This window comes from Anser anser, assembly GCF_964211835.1.
Source record: "Anser anser genome assembly, chromosome: 21".
Taxonomy (NCBI): Eukaryota; Metazoa; Chordata; class Aves; order Anseriformes; family Anatidae; genus Anser; species Anser anser.
In genome coordinates, this window is record NC_139742.1 from 4,052,323 (window position 1) to 4,076,788 (window position 24,466).

General features: G+C 42.8%; 1 long non-coding RNA gene across 1 annotated transcript in view; it reads left to right on the forward strand.

Annotated features, from left to right (window-relative positions):
• The window catches only part of LOC310884887, a 72,572-nt gene that overhangs the window by 29,495 nt on the left and 18,611 nt on the right, over positions 1–24,466 (forward strand). Inside the window, exon 4 of the long non-coding RNA XR_014574444.1 lies at positions 16,186–16,389. This is a non-coding gene — a long non-coding RNA (uncharacterized lncRNA). The remainder of the gene's footprint in view (positions 1–16,185; positions 16,390–24,466) is intronic.

The following is a 24,466-nucleotide window of genomic DNA, read 5'->3' on the forward strand; positions in this document are numbered from 1 at the left end:
GGGCAGCTTGGGAAAAAGATTGTTTGAGTTTGCTCGCTAACAGCACTTCAGAAATAATTGGTTGTGAATGATGCATAAGGTTTGACAAGGCCTGTGGATCATCCATCATCTGATATGGGGAGTCACTGTGCACAAGGTCAGGTTAGCGCAGAGCCAAGATGAAACTAAGTGCTGAATGTGCCGTAGTGTCCCTAAAAAAAACTTCTCTGGGTTAACTGAGTGCTCTCTTGAAGGCACCTAAAAGTCTGACTGGAACTTGAGTTATAACAAAAAAAACTGGCCTATGGTAGGAGTGCTTATAAACCATCCTGTACTTATAAGTGCTTATAAACCACCAGGTACTGCAGAACAAATTTTTGTGGAGTTTCTGGACAAAAGTCAGACTGAAAGAGCAGACCACACACACCACCCACACCATCCACACCATCCCACCCCCCCTCCAAAAAAAAAAAAAAGTTTAAATATAGTTCTTCATCATGTTTTTTTTAATCGTCTTTTCTAGATTTTCAAATATAAACCCAATATATTAAATTAATGCAGAACAGCACTTGACATTTTAAAATGTTGACTTGGCCTAACATGCAGGCTTTTTTGAAGACTGTAAGATCAAGAAATTCATTAATATTTCTCCTTTTTGCACTGATTTTTTTTCAATAGGAAGAGTGTATAATTTATTTAACATTTTCAACAAGCAATAAGGAGAGATTGGGGCAGAAAGACAGGGCACCATTTCCCATTCAGTTTTAGAAAATAAATAAATAATTATATGCATCTTCTCTGGCAGTAAAGCTCATTGAAGAAATTTCAAATTGTGTGCTACGCTTTACTGCCCTCAGTAGCACTGAGGCAACTGTCCACACGTGGTTCTGAACAAGATTGCTGGAGTGATCTTGCCTAAAAATAACTTAATTTTGTTTAAGGATTTTTTTCAGCCAGGTCAGTGTGTGGCTTCGGAGGGAGTTGTACCGACACACTGGGAGGAGGATGAGGGCAGCAGCAGCGAGCTTCCTGCACTGTCCAGAAAAAACACATCACCAGACAGCACTGGAACCTTGAAATTCTTAGGCAGCTCTGAAGAATTGATCTCTCAGAACCTTGTCAAAACCCAGTGGACTGCACTTCATGTTTGCAATGGTGACATCTTCTTTCTCCTTATCCATGAAGTAGTGACATAGGTTGGAGGGGTACGTTCAGCCAGGTCTCCAGTGTGAAAATGAAGGATGGGATTATGATTTCTTAATCCGTGCTCAGTAGTACCTGATTTATCATTAAACTGTCTCCTTGAAAACAAGAAATATGTTCGTGAAGTGCTTACAGCAGGAAGGAAAAGTATCAGATTGCCTCAGAGGCTGGGGAATAACTAGCAGCAGTCTGACCCAGCATCTTCCCAGTCACCTTCAGATCGCCTCCCTGGTTACAAAAGTCCCATCTCTCTGGTCTTTCTGTTTTGTTTTAGGAATCGGTGTTAAAATATCTAAATGCTCATTTTGGAGTTTTTAAGAATACATAATGCTAATGAAGTATTTCACTCTGGAAGGAAATCCAGGAGTGAGTTACAGCATGGGTAACATCCTAGACGAAAGTTCTCTGGGTGAATGGAAAAACATAGTGGGTAGACTCACTGGTTAAGAATTCTGCTGCTGTCATCTCACATAATTTGTTCGTGTTTGGTATCCTCAAAAATGCATAAGGGAATTAGGCCTGCAGATTCCATCGGGATTCAGTAGGACTTGGTTACGCTACTTCCATGGGCTGTTTTGTAAACAAAACCCATTACAGTCACCTTTGTTCTTCAGCACATGCTTGTGGCTCTTGTCACTGCTGAGGAAACATGATCTTGTACAGATGCTGATATTTGACTTCTGCTTTGGCATACTGTGACAGCTTGCTATGCTGCATTTAGTATATGGATTGTACGGTAACATGTTATTGATATACTAACCCCATGGCAATTTTCTGTTATTTTTCACACTAGATCTTGAAAGCTTCACTGTGATGTTCCTTTCATGCTTCTGAAACTCACTTGTTTTCTTCCACCTCCCCACAAAACAGTTCTGCTGTAGCAAGAGCAGGCAGGCTGCCTCAGAGTCACAGACCATGGGAAACCGTCACTTAAGAGGCGCTGCAACCTGCTTACTAAGCTGAGCAATGCTACAGCTGATGCTCAGCAGGCTCCATGACCTGTCCTAGTCTTGACCCAAGATATCCAAAAGCCCAGGCCTGGGTTGTCTCAGAGGCTGCAGGCAGCCTAGCAGCTTGCAGCTGTGCTCCTCTGACCAGCTCAGGCTCAAGCCCTTGAGCACAGCGAGGAAAACATGACGATGGCAGGCCACTAGCACCGAGGCTGTTCCCTGCAGAGATAAGCTAGTGTCTACTTTTGGTCCCTTTCAGGTCTCAGTGTAAGATCCGCAGTTTGAAAAGTTTTCTCCAGAGCAATGTACCCTCTGCGAGTGCTGTGGGCTACCACAGCAAAGACAGTAAAGAGGAAGAAATATGCATAGGAATTGCGAGGGTATTAGGGCCCTGAGGGTACTCATAGCCTTGACAGCACTGACTAGCCTCCCCGGTGGCCTCTGCCTTCTCCTCTGGACTCAGGAGGTCAGTTAAAATTCAACCCAAGGGACTTTGTTCCTAGCTCAAGCTATGCTGTAGGATTCCTGGTCTCCAGCTCAGCCACAGCCATGCTGAGGCATGGACCCCATAGATCTGTACCCTGACCCATTAAGTGATTTCCTGACTTGGCCTCAACTTTGCGTTATCACTTGGACCTGATGATCCTTAAGGGTCCCTTCCAACTCAGGATATTCTATGATTCTATGATTCTATGATCACTGTGGACCTGTCTGTGATCACTGGGGCTGTCTGACCCTGGCCACCACCAATGAACCTAGCGCTGACTCACCAGTTTGTACTTGCTTCTGGCTTGGCCTTGAACCTGCTTCATCTCTATGAACTCGTCTGATGATTGGGACTTTTCATTGAACCTGGTCTCCACCCTCCGGTCTGCCCCCTGCTCACCTTGTTCGGGACCTGGTAAGGCCTCTGTCCTGCGGGTCCTGGGATTGCTGCTGGCTCCCCAGCCCTTTGGAAGCAGCTGACACTGCTGTACCCTGGCAGAGAGACCATGAAAGCGTTTGGATATCTATGCCAGCATGCTCATGAGCTTATTAGACTCACGGAAGTGTCTCCATTCAATGTCTGTAGTAGCAGGGAAGCATCCTTGGTGATCCAGCTGATTCCTCTCAGATGCATGCTGCTAAAATGCACATGAACGGGAGTCATGTATTGAAGGTAAATTCTGAGAGACCTAGAACATCCTAAAGAATAAGTGTACTGTAGTGTGCTTACCACTGAGAAGATGCCTTTAAAAGTCTGTGTTTGATAAATCCTTCTTGTGAGATGTTGGGGATTTGGGAATTACTCTTCTGATTTTTCTTAGAAAGCAAAAACTCTTAGGAATGGACTGGTGGGAGCTGTTTTTTCTTTTAGCCTTAGTCAGGTTCCTAAGCTGATTAAATGAAGCTTTGGTTAATGTGTGTCATGTCTCAACATGATGCGAATGAAGTGTTTCATGAGGTTCAGGAGCCAGGGCAGACTTCTGGTTATATCATAAGAACTCAGATTACACTTTAAAGGCAGCTTACCTCTGCTTTTTGCTAGTTGTTTTTGCCAGTTGTGTCCTCTTAAATCATTTCTGTTGGTAGGTACCATGACCCAAGTTCCAGAAGGGATTTGGGAATGCAGAATTAAGTGCTGCTGTTCTGTATAAACACTGCATGGAAAGTCTTTGATGCTTCAGAAATCAGAAGAGGGGAAAAGAATCATAGAATCATCATGGAGTCATTCAGGTTGGAAAAGACCTCTAAGATCATCTAGTCCAACCTTTAACCTAGTACTGAAGTCCACCACTAACCCATGCTACTAAGCTCTACATCTCCATGTTTCTTGGAAACCACCAGGGATGGTGACTCAGCCACCTCCAGGGGCAGCCTGTTCCAGTGCTGCACAGTTCTTTTGGTGAAGAAATTTCTCCTAATATCCAACCTAAACCTCCCCTGGTGCAACATGGGGCCATTTTGCCTCGTCTTATCACTTGATGCTTCGGAGAAGAGCCCAATCCCCACCTCACTACAGCCTCCTTTAAGGTACTTGTACAGCACAATAAGGTCTCCCTTGAGGCTCCTTTTCTGCAGCTAAACAACTCCAGCTCCCTCAGCTGCTCTGCATGAGACCTGTTTTCTAGACCCCTTATCAGCTTTGTTGCCCTTCTCTGGACACGCTCCAGCATCTTGAGGAAAAAAAAAAAAAAAAGCTCTAAGCAGGGCGCTATTACTTTCAGTAAGGCAAGAAACACTGAGGACAGGTTGTATTTTACATCTCATCCCCTTCCATATCTTGAAAGAAGGTCTTTTCCAGTGAAAGTGAGCTGCTGTTCTTTTTTGTGTGTGTCTTATCATAGAATCATAGAATCATAGAATATCCTGAATTGGAAGGGACCCTTAAGGATCATCAAGTCCAACTCTTGATACCGCACAGGTCTACCCAAAAGTTCAGACCATGTGACTAAGTGCACAGTCCAATCTCTTCTTAAATTCAGACAGGCTCGGTGCAGTGACCACTTCCCTGGGGAGCCTGTTCCAGTGTGCAACCACCCTCTCTGTGAAGAACCCCCTCCTGATGTCGAGCCTAAATTTCCCCTGTCTTGTTCTCTGCTTAAATAAAAGTACCCTTGGATTAGACAGTGCAATCAAGATCCAATTTCCTTTTCCAACCACAAGGCAACATCTCACCTTCACTCCCTTGTTTGCCTAACTGAAGAACTGTAAATGTTGGCTTCAAAGGGGAACAGCTTTAGGTAGAAATGAAGGAAAAGATTCCTTGTCCCTTCACTATAGAGTAGCTTCCTGTGTCAGACACTATCCTGAGGCGTGAGCACTGTGACTTTCAGACTACTAAAATGGAGAAATGAAATCTGGGAATGGAGGTGAAACTAAACCCACTAAGTTTTCTCCTTTCATTACAAAATAGTTCAAGTCTTCATGACTTAGCATGCAGGAAGGAATGAAACAATAGAATAGAAACTAAAAACCATGATTCATTGTTTCCCCCCCAAAAAAAGAATAATTATTTTAGATAAAGCACTTGGCAGAAAGATGATACGTGGTTTAATCTGGGAAGCATGTCATTATTTAGCTCTAGTTATCTCCCAAATACTGCATAAAAATTCTAGCCACCTAGCAAGTTATGGACAAAGAGCAGTTTGCCCAGTTCTGAAGGTCACTTTGTGATATGTGGTTGGCCTGTGTGAGTCGCAGGATTTTCTGTAAAAGAACTCCATTTCTGCTAAACAGATTTTGTACAGAACAGATTGTTTTTGCCAAACTGACCTGTTTTTCAAAATCACAACCAAAATAAAAATCCTGGAATTGCGAGCCTATACCCAATTCTGTAAGAATACTTTGCACATGCTTAATGTGGATATGTATCTGCTAAAGAAATGGGGTGAAACCAACAGCTTATTTTTAAAAGGCCATCAAACAATTGCTGGCTCCCTTTAGTGTTCTTATGTTGTTTCCTTGTAACAAATTCATTAAAACCATCTCTCGTTTTATTAGTACTTCCATATAGTGTGTGGACAGATCTCTCCAGTCTGACAGGAAGAATCTTCTAAGACCAAATTAAGATGCTTGCTTTGTCTACGAAAGAGTTGGGATCCAGTTTTTCTGTATATTAATTACTTGGAGGGAGAAGAGGCTCTCAGAACCCTCTGATCCAGTCAGATATCACATGCCCATTGCAGTTGCCTTGTGACAAATTCAAACCTCACTACTGTTTTTCAAGGCCTGATTCTCCATTTATACTGGCTTTATTTAGTGATTTCACTAGGATTATTCCTGATTTAAACTGCCATTTTGAGGGGACAACCAAGACGTTGATATTTAGCTAGCTAAATAGACACACATGGTGAGAGAAGAAAGAGGCCTGAATGTATGCCTACGGAAACATGGAAACCAATACTCCATTATATACTCGTGACAGACCACATTGCCATTACCTCACCTGACAGTGCATCAAAACTTTTACCAGTCAGAACAAATAACCCTAAAATGAGGTTATAATGCTTTGCTATTTTTGAAATCTTTTATCTAAGAAACGTAAAGCTGAAGGAATTCTTTTCTGGAAGACTCATAATTGGTAGAGTGGTTTGCATTGTGTGTATTTCCCCTAAATCATTTTCATATGAGTATTGGAATGCACTGCAAAATCCCTCTCCTTGCCTTTGGGGATGTTCCAATACTCCTCCAGAAAGTCTAAAGTTTTAGGGATTTTCTGGGATTATTTGACTTCAACTGGAACGTGCCTTGCTTGTACTGCAGACAGAAGAGAAATGAAGTCAGCGTGTTTCTCCAGAAGCTGAGCCTGTGTGTATAAACACAGCACTTCCACTCGTGACTCTTTGTTGGAGAAGACTGTAAGAGTGTGTTTGTGCACAAGAGAGGCCTCTTTGTTGCTCAGCTTAACAGGTCATTATCATGATATAGAAAAATTAATAAAGCACAAAGAAACAAGAAAGAAAGAACACTTCTTTGCCTAAACAGAGGCAGTTCAATGGCCATGGTTTTCCTGCAGACAAGTATATTCTTGTCAGAGCTGGGTTACAAAATGGAAAAAAGTGGGAGAAGGTCCCAAGGGAAAAATGTGTGGGAGGAAAATAAAGGTCGTCATGCTGGGAGGACTATGACAACGTATGAGACAGCTGAGGAAAACTTGTCCTGGACTGCCAAGAGCCAGTTTGGGAACAGACCTGTATGGGAGCTGATGTGAACCCAGCATCTTTAAGCAATGTGAGGTCTAATGCCATGCAGATTGCTTCACTGGTGCAGTAGGGCAGCATCTTAAAATCCTCATACAGAGGGAACAGCTAGGACGAATTATAAAAGCTTACTAAAAGGTCTTTTTATATGCATTAAAAAATGGTAATTGAAACCTTCTGAAATAGATGGAAACATCCCTTTAAAATCTTGCTACCGCAGGGTTCTCTGGTCTGAGAAAGAGGAGAGTAAATTCAGGTACAAAGAAAAAATTATCTTCTTTCCTTAGCAATAGATTGTTACTAGACCAATTCTGACAGCATATTCGTATTTCGCGTGAATGGCTGAAGTTTTCACCTGTTATCCCAACATAAATATTGTAGAAGCACTGAAGTTTTGAAAGCCTTTTATCTGAGCTGTATCTACTCTTTTTCCATTTATTGTATTAAAAACTAGCCAGTAAGCTTCTGTCTTTCTAGGTTTTGTGGTTATGAAGTTTACCAAAAAGGTATCTGTTGCATTTTTGCAGTCATTGGGAAATCTAAGCATTTCTAGGTGCTTGTAGCAATTGTTTGGAGCCACTGAGCAAACCAAGTGTTTCCTTTCCCCCCACAACACACAACATGCTCATTTTACTGCTGGCAGGTACAGTAAGACTTAAAGAATTTTAGGATTGCCTTTGTGCTGTACCTCATTCTTCTACTGTTCACTTACATGGGGCTTTAGGTACCACCAGCTGTGCCATACATTCTTTAAGGCTCTTTGTTGAATTTAACACTTTTTAAAAGCTTTTAAAAGCTTTTTTGTTGTTGTTGTTGTTTCATAAGCAATGCCACAAAGCTGTGAACTCAAATGAATTTTTAACTGGAGCGCTGTTCATGCGGCAGCCTAATTGTTAACAAGCAGTGATGAACTACTATCAAAGTAACACTGATTATTCATTTCAAGAGGACCAAGGACCTTAGATTTTTTTGCCTTTTGCACAAATGGCTGGTATGAGGAAGCTCTCTGGCATCACCCGAAGTCAGTGTCAATGGTAGCTGAGCTGCAGGTCAGTTCTCAAAGCCAGTAGGTGAGAAGACTTCATTACAAATTCATACAGTTTGAGGATATGGAGACTTACAAAGGCTATCTTTGAAAGAAGACCTAAAATAGGATTAAGAAGGTTTCATTTGGAAATGCTGCACTGGATTGTGTGTCCTCATCAGCACACTCCTGGATTCCACTCTTGGGAGGATGACATTTTCTGGTCTGGATAATTTAGATGAAACAGGAATAGCCCAGCCTTCTGAAAAGGCTGAGGACAGATAACCACTAGGAGCCAAACGTTCATCTTCACAGCAATAGCACTCCCAATGACATTAATGGTAACTGCAGGTGGCAGTAGGCACACGGGTAGTCTGCTTTCTATAGAAACCTTCAGCTGCAGCCTGTGCAAATTTCACCAGCGTGGGATTTATCTTGGAACAAGGGTAATGGGATGTAGCTTGTTGCCTACTCTCGTTAGGCGTACTGCTTTTCTTGAGAAGAAACTAAAGAAATGAAGAAAACACATCCAAGGGACTTTTGTTTGTTTTACTGAGTTGGTTGCATAAAGTCTGGCGCAAGTACGCATTTACTGTAGGGTATTTTGCCAAGTTTAAAATCCTCTTCCTAGATGCGCCATGTTTCCAATGCATTTCAGAGGGGGGATTCCTTCCTGCTAATCCTTTTTATAATATTTACTCAGGGGAAGCAGTGTCTTTTCCACACAGTGATCCAAATTCACTGCCTGCGTAAATCCACAGAAGTCGATGCAGTTCAGTTGCCAACAAAGAATATGGGCTCCCCATCCTTCCCAAGGCTGAAAGAAAATGTCCTACAACTAGGAGACTGTATGAGAAAGAGAGCAGCCTATGACCACTAAAGATAGAGTCAGCTTGACAAACTTGCCCATTTTTTGACTGTTAGCACCATCCACTATATTATTAAGCATGTTGACTTTCTACATCTCCATTTGTCATTGAGACCACTGCCCCTTCCTAAGTAGTGCTGGCATCCCAGCTGTGCCTTCTCCCACAGAGGCTCTGAGACCTGACCAAGTAAAAGTAGGTCTCTCGGCTATCACAAGCATGAGAAAATAACCCTGCCAGCATAGAAAATGAGTATGTTTGCATTGGGGTTTTATACTAGATTTTATTTTTGCGTACAAAGCAATGAATTAAAAAGTAACTGGCAAGTAATGTGACCAACAAACTTCTTGAGCTTCATTTAATATTTTGAAGAGTCTTAACTCTGAGTGTGAGAGAAAGCAAAGACATGTTTTCCCTAAATCTTCAGAGCAAACACGGAGTAGCTCCAGTGGAAAGTATCAATCTAAGAATTGTTCCCTGGAGAACACTTAAGACTTGCTTGCATTGACATCATGGAAATTATCTGGGGATGCAGTGATCAGAGGTCAGAGGGGCTGATTTTTGTGAGGAGGCATTTTGGAATTCTGTTTTTGGAAAGCTAACAAGAGCTGGCTAAGTATGAACATCAATTTTAATTCAGAGTGCTCTCAGAAATAATTGGAGTGAGTAGGCCTCTTTGTGCTGTTGATTTATTTTTTGCTGATGATTATTTGAAATGCTGTGCATGTATCTGTGGAAGACTACAGTTTAACTCACACAATTAGTCAAAGTTTACTAAACAGGAAATTGTACACAAACGTGCTACGAAGGCATGCCAGCAGACCATGCATTGGGTGGGTCGTATCAGCTCTCAGTTTTGCTGCAGATCCATATTTCAGACACTGAAAAGCTTAAAAGAGCTCAGAGTTACTTCAGCTCTTTATAAACTGTAACAAGTGTCAGTCTTGGTTCCAGATTCACCTATGAGGGGAGGACAAAGAAATGCCCTTCCCAAATCTGACTGTGTAGTAAGCTCTTGCAGCGTCCTAACCCTGAGGTTAGAGTCTCTGCAGAATGACGAGACGTGTGGCTTTGATGCTCTTCAGGCACAGCACCGTGCTGTTTTACATCTTGGAGTTGCTCTCTAACCATTGATTAGAAATAATCACATATTCTGTGCTTCAAAACCACCAAAGTTAGAGTTCTTTGCCTTTGCTGTTCCAAGGCTTTCCAAGGATGGCCACCGCACCATCGAGCTTTGTCGTTCGAATCCCCTTTGTGCATCTCCTCTTCTGCTTTGCAGAGGCCATGCATGAGCTCTGTGAAAGAGCGGTTAATCAAACTGCAGCCTCACGCTCGTGATGGGCATCTTTCGTTTCTTCCCACTGTACCTGAAGGAAAAAATGTTAAAGCTAGAAGCTTTCGGAGTTGTCTAAGAGACCTAGGTACACAATTGCCATTAACTTCAATGTATGTAGCATGGCGAAGTCCCTCCACTACATGTAGTTTTTGAGTTATTTTTATGTAAGTGTGTTTAAAGTTGAAAGGCTGAACTTTCTGAAGTTGGGAGAAGTCGGAATCAAAGTTCTTGAGTAACTTGAACTTGGTCCCTCTCTCTGTGTGCATCATGAGACAGTGTCAGAAACCATGGGTAGTTTTCTCCCCATGTGACTCAGAACTGCCCATGATGAGGATGAGCAACTGCTCTCCTTGTTGTTTAGACCAGTTGCACGCTTTATTTACTGGATAATATTCAAGTCCATTCTCTGTTTTTTTTTTTCCTCCTGTTGCACCCATTACTACTGCATTTTGGTATTTTAAAAGCCCTCTTATATTCATTTCCATTGCACTTGGATATGATGGGATTGATGGGGATATGGGGACACAGCATGTAAGGAATCCCTAACTTTCGGGTGCTTACTGAGAGATCCCTAATGCTTGTTTTTTCTTCACAGCATTTAGCAATATAGAGCACATTATTTCTTCCCAGCTCCCATTGAGTTCAGCTGCAGCTGCGAGCACTTAGTGCTTCTGCACATCAGGCTCCTGGGGCCCGGGTCAAAGAAGGAATGTGTAAGTGGCCACCTGTGAAAAGGCTGGATGAAATGATTTAGCTTCGTGTGATGGCGGGCTTGGTGGTAGAAGCAGATACCAAGTCTAAGTCTGTATCCAATAGGCAGAGCTATGAGATCATCTTTTCTTTTCCAGCAAACCCTTCCTCATGTAGCGTGCGACTTTTTCTAGAGATGAAGTCGGAGCCCTACAGTTTCTATTGTTCTGCAGCTCTAATTCACTGCAGAGCATGGGTGCTTTTTTTAACATACATAAAGTAACTCATAGCAGGAGGGGGATAGTGTGTGATTATGGCAGAGCCAGAAGAGGCTCAGAATAGCTTTGAAGGAGGTAACCTGGTGAAGCATAGGAAATGGAAAGGTACACCTCTCTGGTAGGAATTGCTGAGAAGAAGGGAGGAAAGATTTCTGAAATTTTTATCTGCGTTGGTTTTCTTCCAGCATATCTTTGTTAGAAATATATTGCTTCCTCCTAATCTGTCTGCTTCCTGCAGGATGGAAACCCAAAAAGGCTATGGAGTGGTCACCTCTGATACTAATTGACAAGGAGGCCTCTTACAGCTTCTGCAGTCCTGCTCTGCATTTTCCCTGGGCTCCAGGGACATCCATGGCAGCTTTGTCTTGTGACAAGAGTTCTGCAGCCTGTGTGCTTTTTCCCCATGCTCCTGGAAAAAAAAAAAAAAGAAAAAGAAAAAAAAGATAGAGTCCACCTTACTACAAGCAATTGAGAAAGCTTCCTTCTTCATGTATGGTTCATTGATGCTTAGAGGTACGGGGCTCTGGAGACATTTACTGGACCTTTGACCACCTTTCCTGAGAAACAGAAAAGCAAAAGCCAGTGTACACAGCTTTTGCACTTCTGTGCTTTCCTGGCTATGAATACAGCTCTTTCCCACCACCAAAAGCCACAAAGAGACATGGAGATGTTTCACTGAGGACAGTGAAACCTTGAGGTGGCACTGAGAATATTCATAACGACCCCAAGGTGTTGAAGTCCAGAAGCTTGCTCAGAGGAGCTATTTTGTTCATTCCCCCTATCAGAGTTTTGAGAAGATCTTGCTCTAGAAGGAATGGCTTCTGACAGTCAGTCAGCCAGAGGGTTGGTAAAGGGAGGATAAGCAGCTCGCTTTATGTGCAACAGATTATGGATAAGAAACGTCCCTATAAATTTTCTCATAACCACTTTGGCGTGTTGTCTGTTTTCTCATGGTTTAATCTTTTGAGCTAAATGTAGGACACAGAAACTGTCTGCAGATGAGCTAAAAAGGCTGTTTTCATTTAAGATAGTTCAAAAAGCCTATTCCTAAAGACCATGCTCAGTTACTTCAGTTGTAAGAAGTCAGGTCGGCAATTTCTGCTTCAGCCGACACCAATACATCTCAAGGATCCCTTCTTCTGCAAAGTCATCACCAGAACAAGGTAAATTTGATGCTTCCTCGGGAAGGCCTGTAAGTACTGCTGGGGTTGTGCTGGCCATCCATTTTAAGAATCTTCTCCAAAGCTTGAACTAATGTTCATTTGAAGTGTCCACTTCCAAGTGGCATGTGAATCAGCTTCTTTGAGTTTTCTGTCGTATTCTTGATGAGAAAGGAGCAATGTGAGTCATCTCAGGATTTAGTTTGCAGACTTTGGATACAAAAGCAAAACAAAACAACAACAACAAAACAGGCAACAAAGAAAAAACACTGACTATGGTTATGTGCCTTGAAATACTTGGTTCCACCTGTCTTCTGCCAGCCACACTGCTTAACTCTACAACAGTGTGCCCAGGTTACTTTGCTGTCTGTGCTTTGGATTTTTTTATTCCAGGACACCTAATCCTGTGACTAACAGGCCCCTTCCTTCAGTGTTTGACTCTGATGGAGTTTTGACTCCTGCCTAGGAAAGCAATGTCCCAATTATTTTGAGAGCAGTAGCTGTGGAAACTGATTGGAAGGAAAACTCGAAGGGGACAGCAGAACCTGAACCCCTTTGGGGAACCTCTTCATTTTGGGGTTTAAAACTTTCAGTCAATAGAAATCACAATTAGGCAAGATCAGACTAAAAATATTGTGCATTGTTCTAACAATGAAGCAATTAATCTGTTTAATAGCCTACCAGTTAGTGTGGTTGATTGTCTCACTGATAACCCTAAATCAAAACCAGACGTGTCTGCTACAGATCTGCTGTAACTAAAGCAGCAATTAAATTGTGAGCAGACGAGCGATCACAGCATTGCTTTCAGCCACATCTGTGGCTCACCTTTTAGCTTCAGAAATTCCCTGCTTCAAAAGCAAGGCAACAACAGCAAATGGAGGAAAGTTTTGTTGGCTTTTCACTCAGGTAACCTCAAAGGTGCCAGCCTGGTGCAGGGCTGGACAAGCTCAGCCTGCTTTCTGAAAGGGTTGATCCCCGGGTCTTAACAAACGATTGCCGAGGCTGTGAGGCTCAGTTCTGTGCTGGCCTAGAGGCAACCTCTTCTGCACCAATTAATAAGAATTAATGTTCTTTTCTGAGACTGTTACTAAGGTGTTTGAGCTGGACATTTCCACAAAAACAGCACAGTGTAGACCTTTAAGTTACTCCTTTATAGCAAAAAAAAATTGTTTTCAAATCCATTGTGTGGTTACCTAGAGGTGAAAGATAGTGTTGTAGTCTGTGCCCCTCCTGCAGTCCATTCCCTCCACAAACAATACGTATTTGTTGGAGGTAATACTGCAATGGAGAATTTAGTCTCCAAAGAGTACTTTGCAAGCACACACAGATCTCCAAATCACAGCCATAATGTTTGCACAGCTGCTTTGCTAACCAGGTATTCCAGACACATTTGCATGCAAAACCTTTCTAGTTTGCTTATGCTTATATTTGGGTGCTCAAAATACCTAACTTCACAAGTGGTCAGATCTGTTGGTGAAACCTGTAACTTTTGAATGCTGATCCAAGCTGGAAGATGACGTGGTCTGGTAGAATACCTCTGGTTTCAGCTCAGAAAGGCTGATAATACCAGTGACTTACATGACTTTCCTATATGGATCATATAGTCTCCATGTGAAAATGAAGGTAGGGTAGACTTAGGGTTAAGACCTCCTTACAGCTCCTGTCCTTTTTAACCTTTGGGGAAATCATCTATCTCAGCCTCATTTGTTTTTCATTCCTTCCCTGTGCCCTGGGTTTTGGGTCCCCCACTCTCCCCACCCCTGCCGTGTTTAGACTGCAAGATGTTTAAAAGCACCCACCTATTCGGCTGTCACATATATTTTACACTACCTACTACAGCGAGGCATGTTCTTAACTGAGTTTCTGGATCCTGCTGAACACAGCTGTAGGGTCTGCAAAGGTTGAGTCTGTAAATTCTGAGCAAACTGATAGGGCAAATGTCTCTGGTTCCCCGGAGATGTTGGGAGATATTTGTCTTTTGATTATTCGCAAGATTTCTAAGCTATTCTGTTTTCATCAGTACCCAAGGATGTGAATAGCTGGAATAATTGGAATAAAGCTCATTTCTAGTCAGAACCAAGTCACAGGGAGATATTACCCAACACGTTCCTTTGCGTAGGAGCTTGAATCCATTCCATTATTTTGTCAGCCAGTATTTATGGTCTTCTAACCTCTTCCCCATGGCAGTTGGCTAAAGTTTTAAAGCAATTACAAGTCTGGGATGATGTTTGTCAGTTGTCAGAGGGAGTAATTAAGTGCTAACATTCAAAAACAATTCACTTTCTCTGCCTGAAAGGGTCCACTGGGAGCAGACCCTTTTCCCTGGGTTGAATTGTTCTTACAGTGTAACTGCCAGAACTAGTTTGGGTGCAGCCCTGAGATGGAAAGAACCTATTTTGCCCAACTTCTGTCTCATGTTTTCTTCTTCTAGAGTCTTTCACAGGGGATCCAGATCTTCCCCATACATTTCTACCTATCCTCAGATACACCCTTTTCTGAAATGGCAATCATAACGCTGCATTCTGCGATGTGTCCAAACAACATCCTTGCCCAAGCTGCCCCACAACTGGTCTTCATCCTCCCTGCTGGGCAGACAGCAGTATTCCTAAATTTATCACAAATTTTCAGGTTGGGGAAAAAACTACATGTTCACCTCTACATTTTAGAAGTCATTTGGATAATGCATTTGTGAGAGCCTTATTGGTTTTAGATGGCTAAAAAGTGTGTTAGAAACAATTTATTACTTTTAATCTGCTAGCTCTCCTATTTCACTTTTAAAATCACCTTTTCTTTCTCCTAACTTTTCTTCTCTGTAAGCAGACCCTACTGTATAACAGAAAGGAACCATTACTTCATTGTACATTAAAAGCAGCATCGGTCTGTTCTTTCCAGGCAGCCTTAAGCTCAAAGCCCTTTCCAACCCAAAGCACAGGTCCAACTAGCCACAAAATATCTTTTTTTTTTTTTCTTTTTTCTTTCTCTCACAATCCTTTATTCTCGAAATTAATATGAAATCCATAACTGAACAATTCCTTCTCTTATCTTATTTCCTTAAGACATCTACTATGTATTTCTCAGAAGCATTGGAATGACTTCTGAGGTGGGGACAGACCTAAATTGGGGATCTGCATTCATGATTCAGACATGGTTTGGATTTAATTTTTAGCACCTCTTTGTGACAGTCTGGGATGATGACAGTAAGAGAGCTAGTGTGTACTACTGCCACCTTCAGCCCTTGTGAATCAAATTGTTCCTCTTTCTGACATTGCCGTATCCCTGTGGGCTGTGGCCCTGGGAAAGAAGCTAAGCATGATTGTAGGGTAGGAAAAACGCTCTGAAAGAAAAATTACATTGGTTTGGGGTTAAATCTGTGGTTACAGTCCAAAGATACCCTAAGACTGACTGTCCTTCACAGCAAGCCATTGAGGGGGAAAGCTCACACAGAAATCTGGCAGACAGGAGAACCTTGAGATAGCCTGTGATAACCAGACCAAAAAATAAGGGACTGGAGTTGATGGAACCTGGCCTGGAAATATACAATTTTCAAGTAACATATGATTTCAATAGGTCACTTCTCCTTGCTGTATTTTTTCAAATGCCTGCTTATCCAGCACTATAGAGTCTGCTCTATGTTCATATGCTACACACAACTTATTAGCCAGCCTGAAACAGTCCTGCAAACAAGTAAGCCCCCAAAACACTCTACAGATACACAACTTCCATCTGTAGATTAGTGGCTTAGCACCAAACTGCCAGGCCAGACCACCGTGGCTGGCAGCTGGGAAGCACATTGGGAAGTTTCATGTTCTCTCTTAGTGCCTCTCTCCTCCCCTGTGGTGTCATCCCTTTAGTTTCACATCTGGACCCCAGAGCACCTCTGGGTGCCTGCTTGGATACCACCGAGAAACACATTTTTCACAGCTTTATTGAAAACTGCTTCAATAGACTTCAAGTGAGGAGGTGGTGTTTTACAGCAGAGCTGACAACTTCACACCTTTTTTAATGTTTTTCTAGCCTGGACAGGCTTTGCTGGTGACCAATGAGTGCCCTAGGGTCTGTGCTGAGGATAAAGAACTCCAGTTCCAGAACCCCCACTGAAGACTGCAAGCAGGGGAGTCCTTGTCTGCCTCTGCGCCCAACACTTGCCCTGTTACATGCTCCGTTTCCTCCTGCCTGTCCACACGAGCGAATCCCCCCAGCAGCCCTCCTGTGTTTCAGGTAAGGAACAGCATGAACAAGAGATGATGTCATGTTGTTCAGTCCTTCACGGAGCTTTAGAAGGCTGGAAGAGACACTGGATGAGTAACGAATTGTTGAAAAGGTTCATGTCAAGAGGTCACTGCCGCTGCTGCAGGATGTGCCAATGACTCAAAGAAAAGGCAAATGTCTGATTTCTCTGAGCGAGCAGTGACTCATTAACATCTGCCTTTTTCTATTTATACGTGTGAATTCTCTCATTGACTTGCAGATTTTCCTTTCCATTCTCTGTTACAGTAAAACTATTACTATTTTAGGCCTTATATAGACAACTTTTTCCCCTGCCCTCTTCCACTCCTTTCCCAGGAAGGATTTGCTGCTGAAACTCCCCTTCACAAGGACTGCAGCTCTCAAAGCCAGTCCGTCTGGAACCGGTGGCGTCAGGAGATCCTTCAGCGCCAAAGTGCAGAGCATTTCACAGACAGTTTTGCTAAGAGGCTGATGGAGTACAGGAATTCTGGAAGAGGCAGATTTGAAGTGAACAAGAGCTTCTGTATGACTGCTCTTGTCCCACTTCCTGGGATGTCTTTCTTGGGAAGGAGGTTTCCTGTCGTTACACTCCTCTCCACACCACTGGTGTGTCTAACCCAGTGCACTGCTGATTTTGTCAGTTTGGTCAGATCTATCTTTAGCTTCTACCTCTGCATAAGTTTATCTTTCTTCATGTTAATACATCAAAACACTCTCCATCTGATTCACATTAAAGCCTGCAATTTTCTGTTCATGTTCTTAGCTGCCAGCAGGGTGCTGGTGGATTTCTTTAATTACAGTCTTGGGTATATGCAGTTGTGCTGTGGCATTTTCTGCTTTCAAGAAATGCTGTGTCTAGGTGCTGGCAACATCTCAGAGGTGAGGGTACGCTGACAAGGCAGCATTCCTCCTCTCTCCCTGTGCCATTGTGGCCCAAAGTCTGGTGACCGGTTCCCAGAAACAGAGCGACTCAGTTTGGGAAAGGGTGTGGGACATACTCTTGAGGACAAGTTCAAAATAAGGTGGTTTCTTTAGACTTGTTAATGCTAATGGTTGTCATGAAATGGGCAACAAGGGTTTAAAGGATAACACTGAAGTTTTACTGACACCTCTCTGATGTATAAATGATCCCAGTCTGCATCCCCAGCACTTCTGGACACTAAGCTCCATCCAGCTAAATTTTTCCAGACCGTCTCTCATTTCTTCCCTCCCTCGTGTCTTGGTTGACTTTGGCCAGGACCTGTCTGCACTCCTGGTTGATTCAAGTTATACCCAAGTCTGAGGCTAGAGCTGAAAATGTTTTCTTAGAGTTGCTTAGCTTTGTGACCACAACCGGGAAGTCATGATCAGTCACTTCTGGTTTTGGACACCACAATATAATAAAGGCTTGGATAGGTGCAGTGAGTGATTATGGAGAAATGAAGTGCTCAGAAGTAGTACCAGGAGAAGAGCTTTGGCACCTTCCTTCCAGCCACTTTTTTTGGTTGTTCTTATACTAAAAGGAGAGATTTGTTCACTTTTGCTCACAATTTGTGAATCGCTGTTGTACAGGAACTGAGTAATCAGTTCTAAGAGTAGACCACTGATATTGATGGTGATGTGCTTTTTTTTTCTTTTTTCTTTTTCCCCAGAAAGCAAAGACTATAGTGATTACTTTAGGTTTGAACAAACCAATGTTTCTCTGAAACCCAAATAAAATACTTTGCTTGGAAGCATTTGCTCACATTTTAGCAAATTCAAAGAACATTCCTCGGTTAAAAAATGAATTTTCCTTTTAACCACCTGCTGAATGTGATTTCAGACTTGTGTTGGATTTGTGTTTTTGCTGACTCTGCCACCAGCACAAGTTAAGACTTGATCCCGTTTTCCTGCTGCTGATCACAATGTGCAGCCATGCTTCCCAATGTTTAAGGGTTTCTAATGGATTCATTTATGTGTGTCGTCTCTCAAACCATTGGACTCTTCACAGAGCAGAGCTCTCATTTTGTACATTGCAAAAGGAAAATGCCGTAGGCAGGACTCCGTCTGTATCCTGCTGCTGACGAGCTGCACATTGACTTAAAATAGAGCACAAGTATTGTACAAATGCGATGCGATTCTTTTGCTTGCTCTGCTTTTTAATACCACCATTACGTAGCAGGGAAAACTGACACCATAAAGCTCCTTGGCTATCAGGTGACACCACTGCTGTGTCTCAGGGAAAGCTCCAAACCACAGGCTGCAGGGCTGCTTTTTCCTCCCCGCCTCCATTCTGGATTTCCCCCAGGGGACCCTCCTCTAGGAGCAGGTATCAGACAGCCTCATTATCTGTGAATCAACAGACTCTGGTGATCTCATAGCAGATGCATAAAAGTGCAAATTTTAGCATTTTTCAAACCTCAGGTCGCTTCAGACCTAGCAAGTATATTTCTGCCACCCACAATGGAGCAGGAAGAGATTTTCCATGGAATCTCCCACAACCAAGGAGCTCTTGGCCCCTGCTTTTCATGCAGAAGATGCCTGTTTGGTGGGAATAATCTCAGTATAGTATCACCCCCACTTGTCTTCTACAGAGAGCTTGTCTTCTATAGCGCGCTTTTCGCAGTCTCTTTGGACAATCCTTAGATTGAGGCCCAGATACTCCTTTAAGAATTGGTGTAGTTTGCTGAGTGTCAATAACTTTGCACCCTCAGCTGTTGTAAGTTAGTGCAGCTCCATAAAAGCCAGTGGGTCTACATTAATTGACATCAGCCGGATTTATGATGGAGTTTCCATTTCTGCAGCAGTCTGCTCCTCTAGGGATGAGGGACAGGCAGTTTAACAGGGTGAGTGCAAGGGAAGGAGGTAAATGGTGGCTAAATGAGTTTTAAAAGGTATGTGTGCAAAATAACTTCCTCAGCTGGTTCTTTTTTAAGAGACTTTTATGAAGAGAGACCACATGAGGGGATCATGGTGGGGTTGCAGGACAGGACTAGGAGGTCTGTGTTGTGCAGGCTGTGCTGCTGATCCCACGAGGAAGGAGAATTTGCTTTCCTGCATTGCTTTCTCCCTCCTGCCAGCTCTGCTTATGCTTTCTTTCATGCACACTGCAAGCTGCTGCCGTGTGGAGGACCACACTGTGTTTTTGTGAAGAGCAAGACAATAACTGCCATGAAGTGCAAAATTTTACTCCAGGCTTGGAGACAGAGTCTGACCTGTCATTTCCAGGGAAAAGGAATAACTTACATTGTGATTCAGACTGCTCTCACACTTTTTCCTCTTACATCATATCCTAGGCAAATTATAAAATCATTTTAGAGATGTCACTAGGTGATTCAATTGACTTTCAGAAGCTGTTGCATCTCTAAGAGAGAAGTGAGGGTTTGGGCACTGCAAATCCATGTGATCTAAAGGGCACTTTTTCCAAATGCCTCCTGATGCAGTGGCTGTTTTCAGTGAGACTTTAGTCCAGCTCCTGTGTTTAGTTGTATCTGCACAGCTGCATTAAGTCCTGTGGGGATGGAATCCAGCAGTACCAGCTAGCTGCAGGCTGCAGACCTCCAGGAAATGCCTGCGCTTATCCCAGCAACACGTGAGTGGGAAGGCACGACCTGCTTGTTGGGGTAACTCTTCTTACCAAAGCTGAATTAACTGCTGTGCAGACCACCTGTGTTAACCAAACAATGAAGATACGTCTGTGCAGATGAGGTGGGAAAGTGTTTTTATTTTTGTATTCCTGATTCAAAACAAATTTCTGAAAGATCCTTAAAGGTCACATGGTGACCTAGAGTCTCCTTCATGGCTTCTACAGCCCTTTCTTGTCACCACTGGCTGGCACACCGCTCTGCCAAACCTGGCCTTGGATGAGGTGTCTGTATCAAAATATTTCTGTTGACTACGGCCAACTTCCCATGTGATTTATGTTGCACTGCACTCCTATGCCACTTTCACAAACTTTGTTGGATATTTGGATATTTGCATCAACAGTGAGTTTCATATTTGTTCCTGGTTCCTGAAGGAAAGCCGTGAATACCATTCTCGTCATTCAGCACAGTCTTTTTCATCAACTGTTGTTGAGGACCATGTTTGATATCTTACCCTGTTTACTTTTTGCCATAATGGTTGCAAACCACTCAGGAAGCTGTTGGGAGTGCCTGAAACCACTGCGTCTGCAGTACAGCTACAAGTCTTTTTTTGTAAGTCTCTGAACAGTCCTCATCTGCATCTAACCATGTATCCACAGGATGCTGCCCACACAGAAGTTTTGCAGTGCCTGTGGATGCTCCTGCTGCGCTTTGGTCTGCTCCAGCCACTGCCCACAGCCGCTTCTGCACGGAGGTGGATCTGGAGGAATTTGAGGGGTTGGTTTTGGTGACCAGCGGCTGGAGCCAGCAGTAAGGAGCAGACAGAGGTTAACACTCCAGCTGTGTTCAGTGATGTGGGGCCATCCTTCCTGAGCTAGCTCTTGGTGGATACATGCAAAAATCTTTCCCTGAAGTTCACCGGTGGAATTGGAAAACTTTGTGGGTACAGAGCAAGTTTCTGTCATTTTAACCAGCAGGCCCAAGGTGCTAGTCATCCTCCTCTACATGCCCTGTGAAAAGAGAGGATCTTCCACTGCAAGTCACTCACTTCTGGGGTGAAAGATGGAATGTGCTCTTTGAAACCCTTAGCAATAAATACGGTTTGAAGCAATAAGCAAACAGATAACTTTATGCAGCCAGGATTTCATAGACATTTAAATGAGCTAAAAATATCCCATTAGGCTTAACTAACATCCCTGAATTCCAGTGATGTTTTGAGCTTAATTTCCTTAAACTCAATGAAATGCTTGGTCTTGATGATGCAGGGAGGTCAAAAACTCAACTCATGACACTCTGCAGGCATCAGTTCCAGCCATGTGGAGCATGCCTTCTGTTCCAAAGCATGGTTATCATTTACTTGAATGCTCATGAAAAGAGATACACCTGCTTTTCCTGGACTCCTCTCAGTGACTCGGCACTTAGATGAAAATATATCTTCCGTCTGCTGACTTCTGGTTCAAGTTTGTTTCTCTTCTTTAAGGTCTCTGTTTTAAATTCACAGAAACAAAGAAAGATCTGCTTCATAACAAAAGTTTCAGTAAGTGGTTTTGAGGAAGAAAAGTTAAAGAAATTCCAAAGAAATCACTCCATTGTACCCAGCAAGGAATGCTGCATATAGCCAGCCTTCATCTCTGGGCTCACACTGATATGCATTGCTGTGCTGAAATCAAGACAAAGTAAATTAATCAATTCTAAAGTAAATTAATTTGTCTGCTGCTCTGAATTACTTGTTTTAGGAAATATGACAGCATTATCCAAAAATGTTCTCTGAGTTGATTACAGAGATGAGTTGCTGGAAGGCATCAAACATTTACAACTCGAAAGGGAGAGAGAAGTTTATGCACGACAAGAAACTGTAAACTCTTCAGGTATTGCATACTTCTAAGAGAGAAGGCAGGCATTTCTGACATCTAAACAATTTGAACAAACAGGAATTTGTACAGGAAGAACGTGACGGACCAGATCTTTTCCTGGTGTAAAGCAATGCTGCTTTACTGACTTCCTTAGTGCAAGCTGGTTTGTGGTAGCTGAGGGTCTAGCTCAAGGGCAATCAGTGAACAGACTGTAGCAGGCACAGGGATTTGGTCTAGAAAAACAAGCTTTGTGTTTATATGAGTCTTTTGCAAATGTTTTTGAGCATTTTGAAGAGAGAAAATCATTCTGGAAAACTCAAGATCATTTTTTATTATTTACTTTTTTACTTCTTCGTGTGTCCAAATAGGCTGATTGATTCTTGCATATAACTTAAATTGCCCTAACTGTAGCAGTGGGAAGGGCCTGGGATGTCAGAGGTACCTGCAAGAGTACTAAAAGGGCATCATCAATCAAGTCAGCCAGTTATGGCAAAATGAACAACATGGAAAAAGCATCAAATGAATTTAAAAGTTGTTGGCTCTGATTTTGAGAATATTTTGTGCTAGATAACTTCCCCCGGTAGATGTCCAAATATACTTGGATCTAAAGTGTTCCTAGATACTAGCCAAGCTGCCACAATCTCTTTTAGTTTCCATGATCCATCTTCTTTCCAGCTAATCTGTACCGCTTACTTTATTGACAGCTCCGCCACCTTTGGACTTGAAGTCTGTGGTTAGCATGTGCGCACATTTTTAACTTTCAGCAAAAGCACTGAGACTTGATATAAAGCAGGAGGAGACACATTTAATAAGATGCTTAATTGAGGTCTGTCCCTGTCAAGGCAATGTGAAAACAGATGCTAAGATTCCTCTGTTCCTTTCTAAAATCTTAAAGCATGTTAGCCAGGAGACTTTTTTTTTTTCTTTCAGTGAAAAAGAAAAAAAAGATTAAAGAATGACTTGATTAGCTAATTGGTGATGAAAATAGAGATAGGGCTAAGTAATAAAACATGGTGGAATCTTTCAAATGTGAATTAAATGTATAAAATGGGAGGTTATCTCTTCAGTAGCTTAAAATAGTCTGGTACCTACAGCTTCCTCTCTTCTCTGTGTGGAAACCTAGTCCAAGGTTAAAGGTAGCCAAGTGTAATTTGGCCTACCATAGACATTTTTCTATAACTCAGCTAGACTCCAAATGTCATGAATGTTTCATGTGTAGACAAATCAAGATCTCATAGCCAAGACAGTGCTGACTGCTTAATGGTCCTATTAAACTTATCTGCCCTGTCACTTGTCTGTCACCCTGTCCCTGGTGTGGAAATATTATATAAAAGTGGATTTTGTTATATGGTGTTGCTGGAATTTGGGCTATGAAATGTTGCAAGTCACATTGTGTTTGCACATGATTCAAGTGTCCAGGGGATCTGAAAAACTCATTGAGCTCTCTCTGTTTGGAAGGTTTTAAAACTCACTTGGCGTTTGTCTGTTTGGAAGATTTTTAAGTCTCTGTAAACTAAGCACAGACTGAGAGATCTTTCCCCAGGGTCTTTCTTTCACTCCTTGCTCAATCTGTCCCGCTAGCTGATGAAGGTGTTCACCTCTTCTGAGGTCAGGAGAGATGCTAGGCAGGGGTCCTGGGGGTCATCTGCAAACTGCAGCAGGATTCTTTGTGCAGGAAGTGTAAATCAAACAATTACACTGGTAACGTGGCCTTCTGCCCCGGAGCAACTTTTCAAATCTCTGTATCTAGCCATTTCTTAGCAAAATGTCACTGAAAAGTCAGAGGGTCTGTGGGCAAATGCATTTAATTGCTGAAGAGGAACATGGACTTGAGGTACAGTTCGCTGTCTCTGGGGATGCGAAGTCAAAGTCCATGTTCTCCTCCATCGATCACAGCTAGTGCTATGGGCTCAGCCTAACTCCTACAAGCACGCTGTCTCCTCAGTCTGGCAAAGCACAGGACTGGCAAGGTCCAGCTGGTCCTTGAGTCTCTGTAAACCACAAAATACCTCCCAAAGCCATGAAACATAAATCACATCATTAAAGGCCAATAGTTATAACCAGATCATGGCATAGGAGAGAGCACAAGGGCCTTAGCGCCGCGTCAAGGAATTTGTCAGATAAAACTTCCAAGTAACCCCAAGGCACAGCTATGTCCTATGCCACCAAGGAGAGTAAAAGCACCCTACTGCTCCCTCCTTAAAAATCTCACTTCAAAAATCTCACGAAATTCCCTCCTGCCTCCCACTCTAGTTGTAGGCTTAATAAACTGGGCAGCTCTGGGATGTGACTGAGGCCAGGATTACCGGCGTATCTCCTGCACGGCCTCTCTCTGGGTATTGCTAGCTCTGACACTGCAGGGAAAGGGCAAGTTCTGTATAAAGCAGGAGGTGCAGAAGGGAAATGCTTCCTAGCTACGCTGTATGCTTAACACAAGTACAAGAGCGTGAAGTTCATGCTGCATAAGCTTGGTGGACACAAACCTGTCTCACCTCCTAGGAAGTATACAGGGGGTGCTGAGCTCATTACAGAATTTGAAGCATCATCAGAGTTCGGATCCGAACCTGAAACTCCCTGCAGTCTTTTGTGTGCCTTTACATTTAAAAGCTTTAAATTTGGGGCTGGATTTAGGCAGCACTTAGAGAAAAATGAACCAGAGACGCCTGATTCTGG